Source organism: Schistocerca cancellata, chromosome 9 (assembly GCF_023864275.1).
Source record: "Schistocerca cancellata isolate TAMUIC-IGC-003103 chromosome 9, iqSchCanc2.1, whole genome shotgun sequence".
NCBI classification, from domain to species: Eukaryota; Metazoa; Arthropoda; class Insecta; order Orthoptera; family Acrididae; genus Schistocerca; species Schistocerca cancellata.
The window spans coordinates 473,825,429-473,844,279 of NC_064634.1; positions in this window are offsets into that span (position 1 = coordinate 473,825,429).

Consider the following 18,851-nt stretch of genomic DNA (forward strand, 5'->3'; position numbering starts at 1 on the left):
AGTAAACACACACTGGTGCGTCGCAATCTAATACTGGCCTCTCAGTAACGGCACGTATACAGACGGTTTGTAGAATTGCTCCCCCTGGACGTAAGTCGGCATTGTGCCAACTATATTCTATCCCGATGCAATTTCTGTGTTTCATCGTCAATATGAAGCTCCAAGGGTTACAGTAAACACACTGTGGTGCGTCACAATCTAATACTGGCCTCTCAGCAACGGCACGTATACAGACTGTTTGTAGCATTGCTCCCCCTGGACGTAACTCGGCACTGTGCCAACTATAATCTATCCCGATGCAATTTCTGTGTTTCATCGTCAATATGAAGCTACAATGGTTACAGTAAACACCCAGTGCTGCGTCGCAGTCTAACACTGGCCTCTCAGTAACGGCACGTATGCAGACTGTTTGTAGCATTGCTCCCCCTGGACGTAAGTCGGCATTGTGCCAACTATATTCTATCCCGATGCAATTTCTGTGTTTCATCGTCAATATGAAGCTCCAAGGGTTACAGTAAACACACTGTGGTGCGTCGCAATCTAATACTGGCCTCTCAGCAACGGCACGTATACAGACTGTTTGTAGCATTGCTCCCCCTGGACGTAAGTCGGCATTGTGCCAACTATATTCTATCCCGATGCAATTTCTGTGTTTCATCGTCAATATGAAGCTCCAAGGGTTACAGTAAACACACTGTGGTGCGTCGCTATCTAATACTGGCCTCTCAGCAACGGCACGTATACAGACTGTTTGTAGCATTGCTCCCCCTGGACGTAAGTCGGCATTGTGCCAACTATATTCTATCCCGATGCAATTTCTGTGTTTCATCGTCAATATGAAGCTCCAAGGGTTACAGTAAACACACTGTGGTGCCTCGCAATCTAATACTGGCCTCTCAGCAACGGCACGTATACAGACTGTTTGTAGCATTGCTCCCCCTGGACGTAAGTCGGCATTGTGCCAACTATATTCTATCCCGATGCAATTTCTGTGTTTCATCGTCAATATGAAGCTCCAAGGGTTACAGTAAACACACTGTGGTGCGTCGCAATCTAATACTGGCCTCTCAGCAACGGCACGTATACTGCTGTTTGAAGCATTGCTCCCCCTGGACGTAAGTCGGCATTGTGCCAACTATATTCTATCCCGATGCAATTTCTGTGTTTCATCGTCAATATGAAGCTCCAAGGGTTACAGTAAACACACTGTGGTGCGTCGCAATCTAATACTGGCCTCTCAGTAACGGCACGTATACAGACTGTTTGTAGCATTGCTCCCCCTGGACGTAAGTCGGCATTGTGCCAACTATATTCTATCCCGATGCAATTTCTGTGTTTCATCGTCAATTTATAGCTCTAAGGGTTACAGTAAACACACTGTGGTGCGTCGCAATCTAATACTGGCCTCTCAGCAACGGCACGTATACAGACTGTTTGTAGCATTGCTCCCCCTGGACGTAAGTCGGCATTGTGCCAACTATATTCTATCCCGATGCAATTTCTGTGTTTCATCGTCAATATGAAGCTCCAAGGGTTACAGTAAACACACTGTGGTGCGTCGCAATCTAATACTGGCCTCTCAGCAACGGCACGTATACAGACTGTTTGTAGCATTGCTCCCCCTGGACGTAAGTCGGCATTGTGCCAACTATATTCTATCCCGATGCAATTTCTGTGTTTCATCGTCAATATGAAGCTCCAAGGGTTACAGTAAACACACTGTGGTGCGTCGCAATCTAATACTGGCCTCTCAGCAACGGCACGTATACTGCTGTTTGAAGCATTGCTCCCCCTGGACGTAAGTCGGCATTGTGCCAACTATATTCTATCCCGATGCAATTTCTGTATTTCATCGTCAATATGAAGCTCCAAGGGTTACAGTAAACACACTGTGGTGCGTCGCAATCTAATACTGGCCTCTCAGCAACGGCACGTATACAGACTGTTTGTAGCATTGCTCCCCCTGGACGTAAGTCGGCATTGTGCCAACTATATTCTATCCCGATGCAATTTCTGTGTTTCATCGTCAATTTGAAGCTCCAAGGGTTACAGTAAACACACTGTGGTGCGTCGCAATCTAATACTGGCCTCTCAGCAACGGCACGTATACAGACTGTTTGTAGCATTGCTCCCCCTGGACGTAAGTCGGCATTTTGCCAACTATATTCTATCCCGATGCAATTTCTGTGTTTCATCGTCAATATGAAGCTCCAAGGGTTACAGTAAACACACTGTGGTGCGTCGCAATCTAATACTGGCCTCTCAGTAACGGCCCGTATACAGACTGTTTGTAGCATTGCTCCCCCTGGACGTAAGTCGGCATTGTGCCAACTATATTCTATCCCGATGCAATTTCTGTGTTTCATCGTCAATATGAAGCTCCAAGGGTTACAGTAAACACACTGTGGTGCGTCGCAAACTAATACTGGCCTCTCAGCAACGGCACGTATACAGACTGTTTGTAGCATTGCTCCCCCTGGACGTAAGTCGGCATTGTGCCAACTATATTCTATCCCGATGCAATTTCTGTGTTTCATCGTCAATATGAAGCTCCAAGGGTTACAGTAAACACACTGTGGTGCGTCGCAATCTAATACTGGCCTCTCAGCAACGGCACGTATACAGACTGTTTGTAGCATTGCTCCCCCTGGACGTAAGTCGGCATTGTGCCAACTATATTCTATCCCGATGCAATTCCTGTGTTTCATCGTCAATATGAAGCTCCAAGGGTTACAGTAAACACACTGTGGTGCGTCGCAATCTAATACTGGCCTCTCAGCAACGGCACGTATACAGACTGTTTGTAGCATTGCTCCCCCTGGACGTAAGTCGGAATTGTGCCAACTATATTCTATCCCGATGCAATTTCTGTGTTTCATCGTCAATATGAAGCTCCAAGGGTTACAGTAAACACACTGTGGTGCGTCGCTATCTAATACTGGCCTCCCAGCAACGGCACGTATACAGACTGTTTGTAGCATTGCTCCCCCTGGACGTAAGTCGGCATTGTGCCAACTATATTCTATCCCGATGCAATTTCTGTGTTTCATCGTCAATATGAAGCTCCAAGGGTTACAGTAAACACACTGTGGTGCCTCGCAATCTAATACTGGCCTCTCAGCAACGGCACGTATACAGACTGTTTGTAGCATTGCTCCCCCTGGACGTAAGTCGGCATTGTGCCAACTATATTCTATCCCGATGCAATTTCTGTGTTTCATCGTCAATATGAAGCTCCAAGGGTTACAGTAAACACACTGTGGTGCGTCGCAATCTAATACTGGCCTCTCAGCAACGGCACGTATACTGCTGTTTGAAGCATTGCTCCCCCTGGACGTAAGTCGGCATTGTGCCAACTATATTCTATCCCGATGCAATTTCTGTGTTTCATCGTCAATATGAAGCTCCAAGGGTTACAGTAAACACACTGTGGTGCGTCGCAATCTAATACTGGCCTCTCAGTAACGGCACGTATACAGACTGTTTGTAGCATTGCTCCCCCTGGACGTAAGTCGGCATTGTGCCAACTATATTCTATCCCGATGCAATTTCTGTGTTTCATCGTCAATTTGAAGCTCCAAGGGTTACAGTAAACACACTGTGGTGCGTCGCAATCTAATACTGGCCTCTCAGCAACGGCACGTATACAGACTGTTTGTAGCATTGCTCCCCCTGGACGTAAGTCGGCATTGTGCCAGCTATATTCTATCCCGATGCAATTTCTGTGTTTCATCGTCAATATGAAGCTCCAAGGGTTACAGTAAACACACTGTGGTGCGTCGCAATCTAATACTGGCCTCTCAGCAACGGCACGTATACAGACTGTTTGTAGCATTGCTCCCCCTGGACGTAAGTCGGCATTGTGCCAACTATATTCTATCCCGATGCAATTTCTGTGTTTCATCGTCAATATGAAGCTCCAAGGGTTACAGTAAACACACTGTGGTGCGTCGCAATCTAATACTGGCCTCTCAGCAACGGCACGTATACTGCTGTTTGAAGCATTGCTCCCCCTGGACGTAAGTCGGCATTGTGCCAACTATATTCTATCCCGATGCAATTTCTGTGTTTCATCGTCAATATGAAGCTCCAAGGGTTACAGTAAACACACTGTGGTGCGTCGCAATCTAATACTGGCCTCTCAGCAACGGCACGTATACAGACTGTTTGTAGCATTGCTCCCCCTGGACGTAAGTCGGCATTGTGCCAACTATATTCTATCCCGATGCAATTTCTGTGTTTCATCGTCAATTTGAAGCTCCAAGGGTTACAGTAAACACACTGTGGTGCGTCGCAATCTAATACTGGCCTCTCAGCAACGGCACGTATACAGACTGTTTGTAGCATTGCTCCCCCTGGACGTAAGTCGGCATTGTGCCAACTATATTCTATCCCGATGCAATTTCTGTGTTTCATCGTCAATATGAAGCTCCAAGGGTTACAGTAAACTCACTGTGGTGCGTCGCAATCTAATACTGGCCTCTCAGTAACGGCCCGTATACAGACTGTTTGTAGCATTGCTCCCCCTGGACGTAAGTCGGCATTGTGCCAACTATATTCTATCCCGATGCAATTTTAGTGTTTCATCGTCAATATGAAGCTCCAAGGGTTACAGTAAACACACTGTGGTGCGTCGCAATCTAATACTGGCCTCTCAGCAACGGCACGTATACAGACTGTTTGTAGCATTGCTCCCCCTGGACGTAAGTCGGCATTGTGCCAACTATATTCTATCCCGATGCAATTTCTGTGTTTCATCGTCAATATGAAGCTCCAAGGGTTACAGTAAACACACTGTGGTGCGTCGCAATCTAATACTGGCCTCTCAGGAACGGCACGTATACAGACTGTTTGTAGCATTGCTCCCCCTGGACGTAAGTCGGCATTGTGCCAACTATATTCTATCCCGATGCAATTTCTGTGTTTCATCGTCAATATGAAGCTCCAAGGGTTACAGTAAACACACTGTGGTGCGGCGCAATCTAATACTGGCCTCTCAGTAACGGCACGTATACAGACTGTTTGTAGCATTGCTCCCCCTGGACGTAAGTCGGCATTGTGCCAACTATATTCTATCCCGATGCAATTTCTGTGTTTCATCGTCAATATGAAGCTCCAAGGGTTACAGTAAACACACTGTGGTGCGTCGCAATCTAATACTGGCCTCTCAGCAACGGCACGTATACAGACTGTTTGTAGCATTGCTCCCCCTGGACGTAAGTCGGCATTGTGCCAACTGTATTCTATCCCGATGCAATTTCTGTGTTTCATCGTCAATATGAAGCTCCAAGGGTTACAGTAAACACACTGTGGTGCGTCGCAATCTAATACTGGCCTCTCAGCAACGGCACGTATACAGACTGTTTGTAGCATTGCTCCCCCTGGACGTAAGTCGGCATTGTGCCAACTATATTCTATCCCGATGCAATTTCTGTGTTTCATCGTCAATATGAAGCTCCAAGGGTTACAGTAAACACACTGTGGTGCGTCGCAATCTAATACTGGCCTCTCAGCAACGGCACGTATACAGACTGTTTGTAGCATTGCTCCCCTTGGACGTAAGTCGGCATTGTGCCAACTATATTCTATCCCGATGCAATTTCTGTGTTTCATCGTCAATATGAAGCTCCAAGGGTTACAGTAAACACACTGTGGTGCGTCGCAATCTAATACTGGCCTCTCAGCAACGGCACGTATACAGACTGTTTGTAGCATTGCTCCCCCTGGACGTAAGTCGGCATTGTGCCAACTATATTCTGTCCCGATGCAATTTCTGTGTTTCATCGTCAATATGAAGCTCCAAGGGTTACAGTAAACACACTGTGGTGCGTCGCAATCTAATACTGGCCTCTCAGCAACGGCACGTATACAGACTGTTTGTAGCATTGCTCCCCCTGGACGTAAGTCGGCATTGTGCCAACTATATTCTATCCCGATGCAATTTCTGTGTTTCATCGTCAATATGAAGCTCCAAGGGTTACAGTAAACACACTGTGGTGCGTCGCAATCTAATACTGGCCTCTCAGCAACGGCACGTATACAGACTGTTTGTAGCATTGCTCCCCCAGGACGTAAGTCGGCCTTGTCCCAACTATATTCTATCCCGATGCAATATCTGTGTTTCATCGTCAATATGAAGCTCCAAGGGTTACAGTAAACACACTGTGGTGCGTCGCAATCTAATACTGGCCTCTCAACAACGGCACGTATACAGACTGTTTGTAGCATTGCTCCCCCTGGACGTAAGTCGGCATTATGCCAACTATATTCTATCCCGATGCAATTTCTGTGTTTCATCGTCAATATGAAGCTCCAAGGGTTACAGTAAACACACTGTGGTGCGTCGCAACTTAATACTGGCCTCTCAGCAACGGCACATATACAAACTGTTTGTAGCATTGCTCCCCCTGGACGTAAGTCGGCATTGTGCCAACTATATTCTATCCCGATGCAATTTCTGTGTTTCATCGTCAATATGAAGCTCCAAGGGTTACAGTAAACACACACTGGTGCGTCGCAAATCTAATACTGGCCTCTCAGTAACGTCACGTATACAGACGGTTTGTAGAATTGCTCCCCCTGGACGTAAGTCGGCATTGTGCCAACTATATTCTATTCCGATAAATTTTCTGTGTTTCATCGTCAATATGAAGCTCCAAGGCTTACAGTAAACACACTTTGGTGCGTCGCAATCTAATACTGGCCTCTCAGCAACGGCACGTATACAGACTGTTTGTAGCATTGCTCCCCCTGGACGTAAGTCGGCATTGTGCCAACTATATTCTATCCCGATGCAATTTCTGTGTTTCATCGTCAATATGAAGCTCCAAGGGTTACAGTAAACACACTGTGGTGCGTCGCAATCTAATACTGGCCTCTCAGCAACGGCACGTATACAGACTGTTTGTAGCATTGCTCCCCCTAGACGTAAGTCGGCATTGTGCCAACTATATTCTATCCCGATGCAATTTCTGTGTTTCATCGTCAATATGAAGCTCCAAGGGTTACACTAAACACACTGTGGTGCGTCGCAATCTAATACTGGCCTCTCAGCAACGGCACGTATACAGACTGTTTGTAGCATTGCTCCCCCTGGACGTAAGTCGGCATTGTGCCAACTATATTCTATCCCGATGCAATTTCTGTGTTTCATCGTCAATATGAAGCTCCAAGGGTTACAGTAAACACACTGTGGTGCGTCGCAATCTAATACTGGCCTCTCAGCAACGGCACGTATACAGACTGTTTGTAGCACTGCTCCCCCTGGACGTAAGTCGGCATTGTGCCATCTATATTCTATCCCGATGCAATTTCTGTGTTTCATCGTCAATATGAAGCTCCAAGGGTTACAGTAAACACACTGTGGTGCGTCGCAATCTAATACTGGCCTCTCAGTAACGGCACGTATATAGACTGTTTGTAGCATTGCTCCCTCTGGACGTAAGTCGGCTTTGTGCCAACTATATTCTGTCCCGATGCAGTTTCTGTGTTTCATCGTCAATATGAAGGTCCAAGCGTTACAGTAAACACACTGTGGTGCGTCGCAATCTAATACTGGCCTCCCAGTAACGGCACGTATACAGACGGTTTGTAGCATTGCTCCTCCTGGACGTAAGTCGGCATTGTGCCAACTATATTCTATCCCGATGCAATTTCTGTGTTTCATCGTCAATATGAAGCTCCAAGGGTTACAGTAAACACACTGTGGTGCGTCGCAATCTAATACTGGCCACTCAGCAACGGCACGTATACAGACTGTTTGTAGCATTGCTCCCCCTGGACGTAAGTCGGCATTGTGCCAACTATATTCTATCCCGATGCAATTTCTGTGTTTCATCGTCAATATGAAGCTCCAAGGGTTACAGTAAACACACTGTGGTGCGTCGCAATCTAATACTGGCCTCTCAGTAACGGCACGTATACAGACTGTTTGTAGCATTGCTCCCCCTGGACGTAAGTCGGCATTGTGCCAACTATATTCCATCCCGATGCAATTTCTGTGTTTCATCGTCAATATGAAGCTCCAAGGGTTACAGTAAACACACTGTGGTGCGTCGCAATCTAATACTGGCCTCTCAGCAACGGCACGTATACAGACTGTTTGTAGCATTGCTCCCCCTGGACGTAAGTCGGCATTGTGCCAACTATATTCTATCCCGATGCCATTTCTGTGTTTCATCGTCAATATGAAGCTCCAAGGGTTACAGTAAACACACTGTGGTGCGTCGCAATCTAACACTGGCCTCTCAGCAACGGCACGTATACAGACTGTTTGTAGCATTGCTCCCCCTGGACGTAAGTCGGCATTGTGCCAACTATATTCTATCCCGATGCAATTTCTGTGTTTCATCGTCAATATGAAGCTCCAAGGGTTACAGTAAACACACTGTGGTGCGTCGCAATCGAATACTGGCCTCTCAGGAACGGCTAGTATACAGACTGTTTGTAGCATTGCTCCCCCTGGACGTAGGTCGGCATTGTGCCAACTATATTCTATCCCGATGCAATTTCTGTGTTTCATCATCAATATGAAGCTCCAAGGGTTACACTAAACACACTGTGGTGCGTCGCAATCTAATACTGGCCTCTCAGCAACAGCACGTATACAGATTGTTTGTAGCATTGCTCCCCCTGGACGTAAGTCGGCATTGTGCCAACTATATTCTATCCAGATGAATATTCTGTGTTTCATCGTCAATATGAAGCTCCAAGGGTTACAGTAAACACACTGTGGTGCGTCGCAATCTAATACTGGCCTCTCAGGAACGGCACGTATACAGACTGTTTGTAGCATTGCTCCCCCTGGACGTAAGTCGGCATTGTGCCAACTATATTCTATTCCGATGCATTTTCTGTGTTTCATCGTCAATATGAAGCTCCAAGGCTTACAGTAAACACACTTTGGTGCGTCGCAATCTAATACTGGCCTCTCAGCAACGGCAGGTATACAGACTGTTTGTAGCATTGCTCCCCCTGGACGTAAGTGGGCATTGAGCCAACTATATTCTATCCCGATGCAATTTCAGTGTTTCATCGTCAATATGAAGCTCCAAGGGTTGCAGTAAACACACACTGGTGCGTCGCAATTTAATACTGGCCTCTCAGTAACGGCACGTATACAGACGGTTTGTAGAATTGCTCCCCCTGGACGTAAGTCGGCATTGTGCCAACTATATTCTATCCCGATGCAATTTCTGTGTTTCATCGTCAATATGAAGCTCCAAGGGTTACAGTAAACACACTGTGGTGCGTCACAATCTAATACTGGCCTCTCAGCAACGGCACGTATACAGACTGTTTGTAGCATTGCTCCCCCTGGACGTAACTCGGCACTGTGCCAACTATAATCTATCCCGATGCAATTTCTGTGTTTCATCGTCAATATGAAGCTACAAGGGTTACAGTAAACACCCAGTGCTGCGTCGCAATCTAACACTGGCCTCTCAGTAACGGCACGTATACTGACTGTTTGTAGCATTGCTCCCCCTGGACGTAAGTCGGCATTGTGCCAACTATATTATATCCCGATGCAATTTCTGTGTTTCATCGTCAATATGAAGCTCCAAGGGTTACAGTAAACACACTGTGGTGCGTCGCAATCTAATACTGGCCTTTCAGCAACGGCACGTATACAGACTGTTTGTAGCATTGCTCCCCCTGGACGTAAGTCGGCATTGTGCCAACTATATTCTATCCCGATGCAATTTCTGTGTTTCATCGCCAATATGAAGCTCCAAGGGTTACAGTAAACATACTGTGGTGCGTCGCAATCTAATACTGGCCTCTCAGCAACGGCACGTATACAGACTGTTTGTAGCATTGCTCCCCCTGGACGTAAGTCGGCATTGTGCCAACTATATTCTATCCCGATGCAATTTCTGTGTTTCATCGCCAATATGAAGCTCCAAGGTTTACAGTAAACACACTGTGGTGCGTCGCAATCGAATACTGGCCTCTCAGGAACGGCACGTATACAGACTGTTTGTAGCATTGTTCCCCCTGGACGTAAGTCGGCATTGTGCCAACTATATTCTATCCCGATGCAATTTCTGTGTTTCATCGTCAATATGAAGCTCCAATGGTTACAGTAAACACATTGTGGTTCGTCGCAATCTAATACTGGCCTCTCAGCAGCGGCACGTATGCAGACTGTTTGTAGCATTGCTCCCCCTGGACGTAAGTCGGCATTGTGCCAACTATATTCTATCCCAATGCAATTTCTGTGTTTCATCGCCAATATGAGGCTCCAAGGGTTACAGTAAACACACTGTGGTGCGTCGCAATCTAATACTGGCCTCTCAGCAACGGCACGTATACAGACTGTTTGTAGCATTGCTCCCCCTGGACGTAAGTCGGCATTGTGCCAACTATATTCTATTCCGATGCATTTTCTGTGTTTCATCGTCAATATGAAGCTCCAAGGCTTACAGTAAACACACTTTGGTGCGTCGCAATCTAATACTGGCCTCTCAGCAACGGCAGGTATACAGACTGTTTGCAGCATTGCTCCCCCTGGACGTAAGTCGGCATTGAGCCAACTATATTCTATCCCGATGCAATTTCAGTGTTTCATCGTCAATATGAAGCTCCAAGGGTTACAGTAAACACACACTGGTGCGTCGCAATCTAATACTGGCCTCTCAGTAACGGCACGTATACAGACGGTTTGTAGAATTGCTCCCCCTGGACGTAAGTCGGCATTGTGCCAACTATATTCTATCCCGATGCAATTTCTGTGTTTCATCGTCAATATGAAGCTCCAAGGGGTACAGTAAACACACTGTGGTGCGTCACAATCTAATACTGGCCTCTCAGCAACGGCACGTATACAGACTGTTTGTAGCATTGCTCCCCCTGGACGTAACTCGGCATTGTGCCAACTATAATCTATCCCGATGCAATTTCTGTGTTTCATCGTCAATATGAAGCTCCAAGGGTTACAGTAAACACCCAGTGCTGCGTCGCAATCTAACACTGGCCTCTCAGTAACGGCACGTATACAGACTGTTTGTAGCATTGCTCCCCCTGGACGTAAGTCGGCATTGTGCCAACTATATTATATCCCGATGCAATTTCTGTGTTTCATCGTCAATATGAAGCTCCAAGGGTTACAGTAAACACACTGTGGTGCGTCGCAATCTAATACTGGCCTTTCAGCAACGGCACGTATACAGACTGTTTGTAGCATTGCTCCCCCTGGACGTAAGTCGGCATTGTGCCAACTATATTCTATCCCGATGCAATTTCTGTGTTTCATCGTCAATATGAAGGTCCAAGGGTTACAGTAAACACACTGTGGTGCGTCGCAATCTAATACTGGCCTCCCAGTAACGGCACGTATACAGACTGTTTGTAGCATTGCTCCTCCTGGACGTAAGTCGGCATTGTGCTAACTATATTCTATCCCGGTGCAATTTCTGTGTTTCATCGTCAATATGAAGCTCCAAGGGTTACAGTAAACACACTGTGGTGCGTCGCAATCTAATACTGGCCACTCAGCAACGGCACGTATACAGACTGTTTGTAGCATTGCTCCCCCTGGACGTAAGTCGGCATTGTGCCAACTATATTCTATCCCGATGCAATTTCTGTGTTTCATCGTCAATATGAAGCTCCAAGGGTTACAGTAAATACACTGTGTTGCGTCGCAATCTAATACTGGCCTCTCAGTAACGGCACGTATACAGACTGTTTGTAGCATTGCTCCCCCTGGACGTAAGTCGGCATTGTGCCAACTATATTCTATCCCGATGCAATTTCTGTGTTTCATCGTCAATATTAAGCTCCAAGGGTTACAGTAAACACACTGTGGTGCGTCACAATCTAATACTGGCCTCTCAGCAACGGCACGTATACAGACTGTTTGTAGCATTACTCCCCCTGGACGTAAGTCGGCATTGTGCCAACTATATTCTATCCCGATCAATTTCTGTGTTTCATCGTCAATATGAAGCTCCAAGGGTTACAGTAAACACACTGTGGTGCGTCGCAATCTAATACTGGCCTCTCAGCAACGGCACGTAACAGACTGTTTGTAGCATTGCTCCCCCTGGACGTAAGTCGGCATTGTGCCAACTATATTCTATCCCGATGCAATTTCTGTGTTTCATCGTCAATATGAAGCTCCAAGGGTTACAGTAAACACACTGTGGTGCGTCGCAATCGAATACTTGCCTCTCAGCAACGGCACGTATACAGACTGTTTGTAGCATTGTTCCCCCTGGACGTAAGTCGGCATTGTGCCAACTATATTCTATCCCGATGCAATTTCTGTGTTTCATCATCAATATGAAGCTCCAAGGGTTACAGTAAACATACTGTGGTGCGTCGCAATCTAATACTGGCCTCTCAGGAACGGCACGTATACAGACTGTTTGTAGCATTGCTCCCCCTGGACGTAAGTCGGCATTGAGCCAACTATATTCTATCCCGATGCAATTTCTGTGTTTCATCGTCAATATGAAGCTCCAAGGGTTACAGTAAACACACTGTGGTGCGTCGCAATCTAATACTGGCCTCTCAGTAACGGCACGTATACAGACTCTTTGTAGAATTGCTCCCCCTGGACGTAAGTCGGCATTGTGCCAACTATATTCTATCCCGATGCAATTTCTGTGTTTCATCGTCAATATGAAGCTCCAAGGGTTACAGTAAACACACTGTGGTGCGCCACAATCTAATACTGGCCTCTCAGCAACGGCACGTATACAGAATGTTTGTAGCATTGCTCCCCCTGGACGTAAGTCGGCATTGTGCCAACTATATTCTATCCCGATGCAATTTCTGTGTTTCATCGTCAATATGAAGCTCCAAGGGTTACAGTAAACACACTGTGGTGCGTCGCAATCTAATACTGGCCTCTCAGTAACGGCACGTATACAGACTGTTTGTAGCATTGCTCCCCCTGGACGTAAGTCGGCATTGTGCCAACTATATTCTATCCCGATGCAATTTCTGTGTTTCATCGTCAATATGAAGCTTCAAGGGTTACAGTAAACACCCAGTGGTGCGTCGCAATCTAACACTGGCCTCTCAGTAACGGCACGTATACAGACTGTTTGTAGCATTGCTCCCCCTGGACGTAAGTCGGCATTGTGCCAACTATATTCTATCCCGATGCAATTTCTGTGTTTCAACGTCAATTTGAAGCTCCAAGGGTTACAGTAAACACACTGTGGTGCGTCGCAATCTAATACTGGCCTCTCAGTAACGGCACGTATACAGACTGTTTGTAGCATTGCTCCCCCTGGACGTAAGGCGGCATTGTGCCAACTATATTCTATCCCGATGCAATTTCTGTGTTTCATCGTCAATATGAAGCTCCAAGGGTTACAGTAAACACACTGTGGTGCGTCGCAATCTAATACTGGCCTCTCAGCAACGGCACGTATACAGACTGTTTGTAGCATTGCTCCCCCTGGACGTAAGTCGGCATTATGCCAACTATATTCTATCCCGATGCAATTTCTGTGTTTCATCGTCAATATGAAGCTCCAAGGGTTACAGTAAACACACTGTGGTGCGTCGCAACTTAATACTGGCCTCTCAGCAACGGCACATATACAGACTGTTTGTAGCATTGCTCCCCCTGGACGTAAGTCCGCATTGTGCCAACTATATTCTATCCCGATGCAATTTCTGTGTTTCATCGTCAATATGAAGCTCCAAGGGTTACAGTAAACACACACTGGTGCGTCGCAAATCTAATACTGGCCTCTCAGTAACGGCACGTATACAGACGGTTTGTAGAATTGCTCCCCCTGGACGTAAGTCGGCATTGTGCCAACTATATTCTATTCCGATAAATTTTCTGTGTTTCATCGTCAATATGAAGCTCCAAGGCTTACAGTAAACACACTTTGGTGCGTCGCAATCTAATACTGGCCTCTCAGCAACGGCAGGTATACAGACTGTTTGTAGCATTGCTCCCCCTGGACGTAAGTCGGCATTGAGCCAACTATATTCTATCCCGATGCAATTTCAGTGTTTCATCGTCAATATGAAGCTCCAAGGGTTACAGTAAACACACACTGGTGCGTCGCAATCTAATACTGGCCTCTCAGTAACGGCACGTATACAGACGGTTTGTAGAATTGCTCCCCCTGAACGTAAGTCGGCATTGTGCCAACTATATTCTATCCCGATGCAATTTCTGTGTTTCATCGTCAATATGAAGCTCCAAGGGTTACAGTAAACACACTGTGGTGCGTCACAATCTAATACTGGCCTCTCAGCAACGGCACGTATACAGACTGTTTGTAGCATTGCTCCCCCTGGACGTAACTCGGCATTGTGCCAACTATAATCTATCCCGATGCAATTTCTGTGTTTCATCGTCAATATGAAGCTCCAAGGATTACAGTAAACACCCAGTGGTGCGTCGCAATCTAATACTGGACTCTCAGCAACGGCACGTATACTGCTGTTTGAAGCATTGCTCCCCCTGGACGTAAGTCGGCATATTACCTACTATATTCTATCCCGATGCAATTTCTGTGTTTCATCGTCAATATGAAGCTCCAAGGGTTACAGTAAACACCCATTGGTGCGTCGCAATCTAATACTGGCCTCTCAGCAACGGCACGTATACTGCTGTTTGAAGCATTGCTCCCCCTGGACGTAAGTCGGCATTGTGCCAACTATATTCTATCACGATGCAATTTCTGTGTTTCATCGTCAATATGAAGCTCCAAGGGTTACAGTAAACACCCATTGGTGCGTCGCAATCTAATACTGGCCTCTCAGTAACGGCACGTATACTGCTGTTTGAAGCATTGCTCCCCCTGGACGTAAGTCGGCATATTACCTACTATATTCTATCCCGATGCAATTTCTGTGTTTCATCGTCAATATGAAGCTCCAAGGGTTACAGTAAACACCCATTGGTGCGTCGCAATCTAATACTGGCCTCTCAGCAACGGCACGTATACTGCTGTTTGAAGCATTGCTCCCCCTGGACGTAAGTCGGCATTGTGCCAACTATATTCTATCCCGATGCAATTTCTGTGTTTCATCGTCAATATTAAGCTCCAAGGGTTACAGTAAACACACTGTGGTGCGTCACAATCTAATGCTGGCCTCTCAGCAACGGCACGTATACAGACTGTTTGTAGCATTGCTCCCCCTGGACGTAAGTCGGCATTGTGCCAACTATATTCTATCCCGATGCAATTTCTGTGTTTCATCGTCAATATGAAGCTCCAAGGGTTACAGTAAACACACTGTGGTGCGTCGCAATCTAATACTGGCCTCTCAGCAACGGCACGTATACAGACTGTTTGTAGCATTGCTCCCCCTGGACGTAAGTCGGCATTGTGCCAACTATATTCTATCCCGATGCAATTTCTGTGTTTCAACGTCAATATGAAGCTCCAAGGGTTACAGTAAACACACTGTGGTGCGTCGCAATCTAATACTGGCCTCTCAGTAACGGCACGTATACAGACTGTTTGTAGCATTGCTCCCCCTGGACGTAAGTCGGCATTGTGCCTACTATATTCTATCCCGATGCAATTTCTGTGTTTCATCGTCAATATGAAGCTCCAAGGGTTACAGTAAACACACTGTGGTGCGTCGCAATCTAATACTGGCCTCTCAGCAACGGCACATATACAGACTGTTTGTAGCATTGCTCCCCCTGGACGTAAGTCGGCATTGTGCCAACTATATTCTATCCCGATGCAATTTCTGTGTTTCATCGTCAATATGTAGCTCCAAGGGTTACAGTAAACACACACTGGTGCGTCGCAATCTAATACTGGCCTCTCAGTAACGGCACGTATACAGACGGTTTGTAGAATTGCTCCCCCTGGACGTAAGTCGGCATTGTGCCTACTATTTTCTATCCCGATGCAATTTCTGTGTTTCATCGTCAATATGAAGCTCCAAGGGTTACAGTAAACACACTGTGGTGCGTCGCAATTTAATACTGGCCTCTCAGCAACGGCACGTATACAGACTGTTTGTAGCATTGCTCCCCCTGGACGTAAGTCGGCATTATGCCAACTATATTCTATCCCGATGCAATTTCTGTGTTTCATCGTCAATATGAAGCTCCAAGGGTTACAGTAAACACACTGTGGTGCGTCGCAATCTAATACTGGCCTCTCAGCAACGGCACATATACAGACTGTTTGTAGCATTGCTCCCCCTGGACGTAAGTCGGCATTGTGCCAACTATATTCTATCCCGATGCAATTTCTGTGTTTCATCGTCAATATGAAGCTCCAAGGGTTACATTAAACACACACTGGTGCGTCGCAATCTAATACTGGCCTCTCAGTATCGGCACGTATACAGACGGTTTGTAGAATTGCTCCCCCTGGACGTAAGTCGGCCTTGTGCCAACTATATTCTATCCCGATGCAATTTCTGTGTTTCATCGTCAATATGAAGCTCCAAGGGTTACAGTAAACACACTGTGGTGCGTCACAATCTAATACTGGCCTCTCAGCAACGGCACGTATACAGACTGTTTGTAGCATTGCTCCCCCTGGACGTAACTCGGCATTGTGCCAACTATAATCTATCCCGATGCAATTTCTGTGTTTCATCGTCAATATGAAGCTCCAAGGGTTACAGTAAACACACTGTGGTGCGTCGCAATCTAATACTGGCCTTTCAGTAACGGCACGTATACAGACTGTTTGTAGCATTGCTCCCCCTGGACGTAAGTCGGCATTGTGCCAACTATATTCTATCCCGATGCAATTTCTGTGTTTCATCGTCAATATGAAGGTCCAAGGGTTACAGTAAACACACTGTGGTGCGTCGCAATCTAATACTGGCCTCCCAGTAACGGCACGTATACAGACTGTTTGTAGCATTGCTCCTCCTGGACGTAAGTCGGCATTGTGCTAACTATATTCTATCCCGATGCAATTTCTGTGTTTCATCGTCAATATGAAGCTCCAAGGGTTACAGTAAACACACTGTGGTGCGTCGCAATCTAATACTGGCCACTCAGCAACGGCACGTATACAGACTGTTTGTAGCATTGCTCCCCCTGGACGTAAGTCGGCATTGTGCCAACTATATTCTATCCCGATGCAATTTCTGTGTTTCATCGTCAATATGAAGCTCCAAGGGTTACAGTAAACACACTGTGTTGCGTCGCAATCTAATACTGGCCTCTCAGTAACGGCACGTATACAGACTGTTTGTAGCATTGCTCCCCCTGGACGTAAGTCGGCATTGTGCCAACTATATTCTATCCCGATGCAATTTCTGTGTTTCATCGTCAATATTAAGCTCCAAGGGTTACAGTAAACACACTGTGGTGCGTCACAATCTAATACTGGCCTCTCAGCAACGGCACGTATACAGACTGTTTGTAGCATTGCTCCCCCTGGACGTAAGTCGGCATTGTGCCAACTATATTCTATCCCGATGCAATTTCTGTGTTTCATCGTCAATATGAAGCTCCAAGGGTTACAGTAAACACACTGTGGTGCGTCGCAATCTAATACTGGCCTCTCAGCAACGGCACGTATACAGACTGTTTGTAGCATTGCTCCCCCTGGACGTAAGTCGGCATTGTGCCAACTATATTCTATCCCGATGCAATTTCTGTGTTTCATCGTCAATATGAAGCTCCAAGGGTTACAGTAAACACACTGTGGTGCGTCGCAATCTAATACTGGCCTCTCAGCAACGGCACGTATACAGACTGTTTGTAGCATTGCTCCCCCTGGACGTAAGTCGGCATTGTGCCAACTATATTCTATCCCGATGCAATTTCTGTGTTTCATCATCAATATGAAGCTCCAAGGGTTACAGTAAACATACTGTGGTGCGTCGCAATCTAATACTGGCCTCTCAGGAACGGCACGTATACAGACTGTTTGTAGCATTGCTCCCCCTGGACGTAAGTCGGCATTGAGCCAACTATATTCTATCCCGATGCAATTTCTGTGTTTCATCGTCAATATGAAGCTCCAAGGGTTACAGTAAACACACTGTGGTGCGTCGCAATCTAATTCTGGCCTCTCAGTAACGGCACGTATACAGACTCTTTGTAGAATTGCTCCCCCTGGACGTAAGTCGGCATTGTGCCAACTATATTCTATCCCGATGCAATTTCTGTGTTTCATCGTCAATATGAAGCTCCAAGGGTTACAGTAAACACACTGTGGTGCGTCACAATCTAATACTGGCCTCTCAGCAACGGCACGTATACAGACTGTTTGTAGCATTGCTCCCCCTGGACGTAAGTCGGCATTGTGCCAACTATATTCTATCCCGATGCAATTTCTGTGTTTCATCGTCAATATGAAGCTCCAAGGGTTACAGTAAACACACTGTGGTGCGTCGCAATCTAATACTGGCCTCTCAGTAACGGCACGTATACAGACTGTTTGTAGCATTGCTCCCCCTGGACGTAAGTCGGCATTGTGCCAACTATATTCTATCCCGATGCAATTTCTGTGTTTCATCGTCAATATGAAGCTCCAAGGGTTACAGTAAACACACTGTGGTGCGTCGCAATCTAATACTGGCCTCTCAGCAACGGCTCGTATACAGACTGTTTGTAGCATTGCTCCCCCTGGACGTAAGTCGGCATTATGCCAACTATATTCTATCCCGATGCAATTTCTGTGTTTCATCGTCAATATGAAGCTCCAAGGGTTACAGTAAACACACTGTGGTGCGTCGCAATCTAATACTGGCCTCTCAGCAACGGCACATATACAGACTGTTTGTAGCATTGCTCCCCCTGGACGTAAGTCGGCATTGTGCCAACTATATTCTATCCCGATGCAATTTCTGTGTTTCATCGTCAATATGAAGCTCCAAGGGTTACAGTAAACACACTGTGGTGCGTCGCAATCTAATACTGGCCTCTCAGCAAC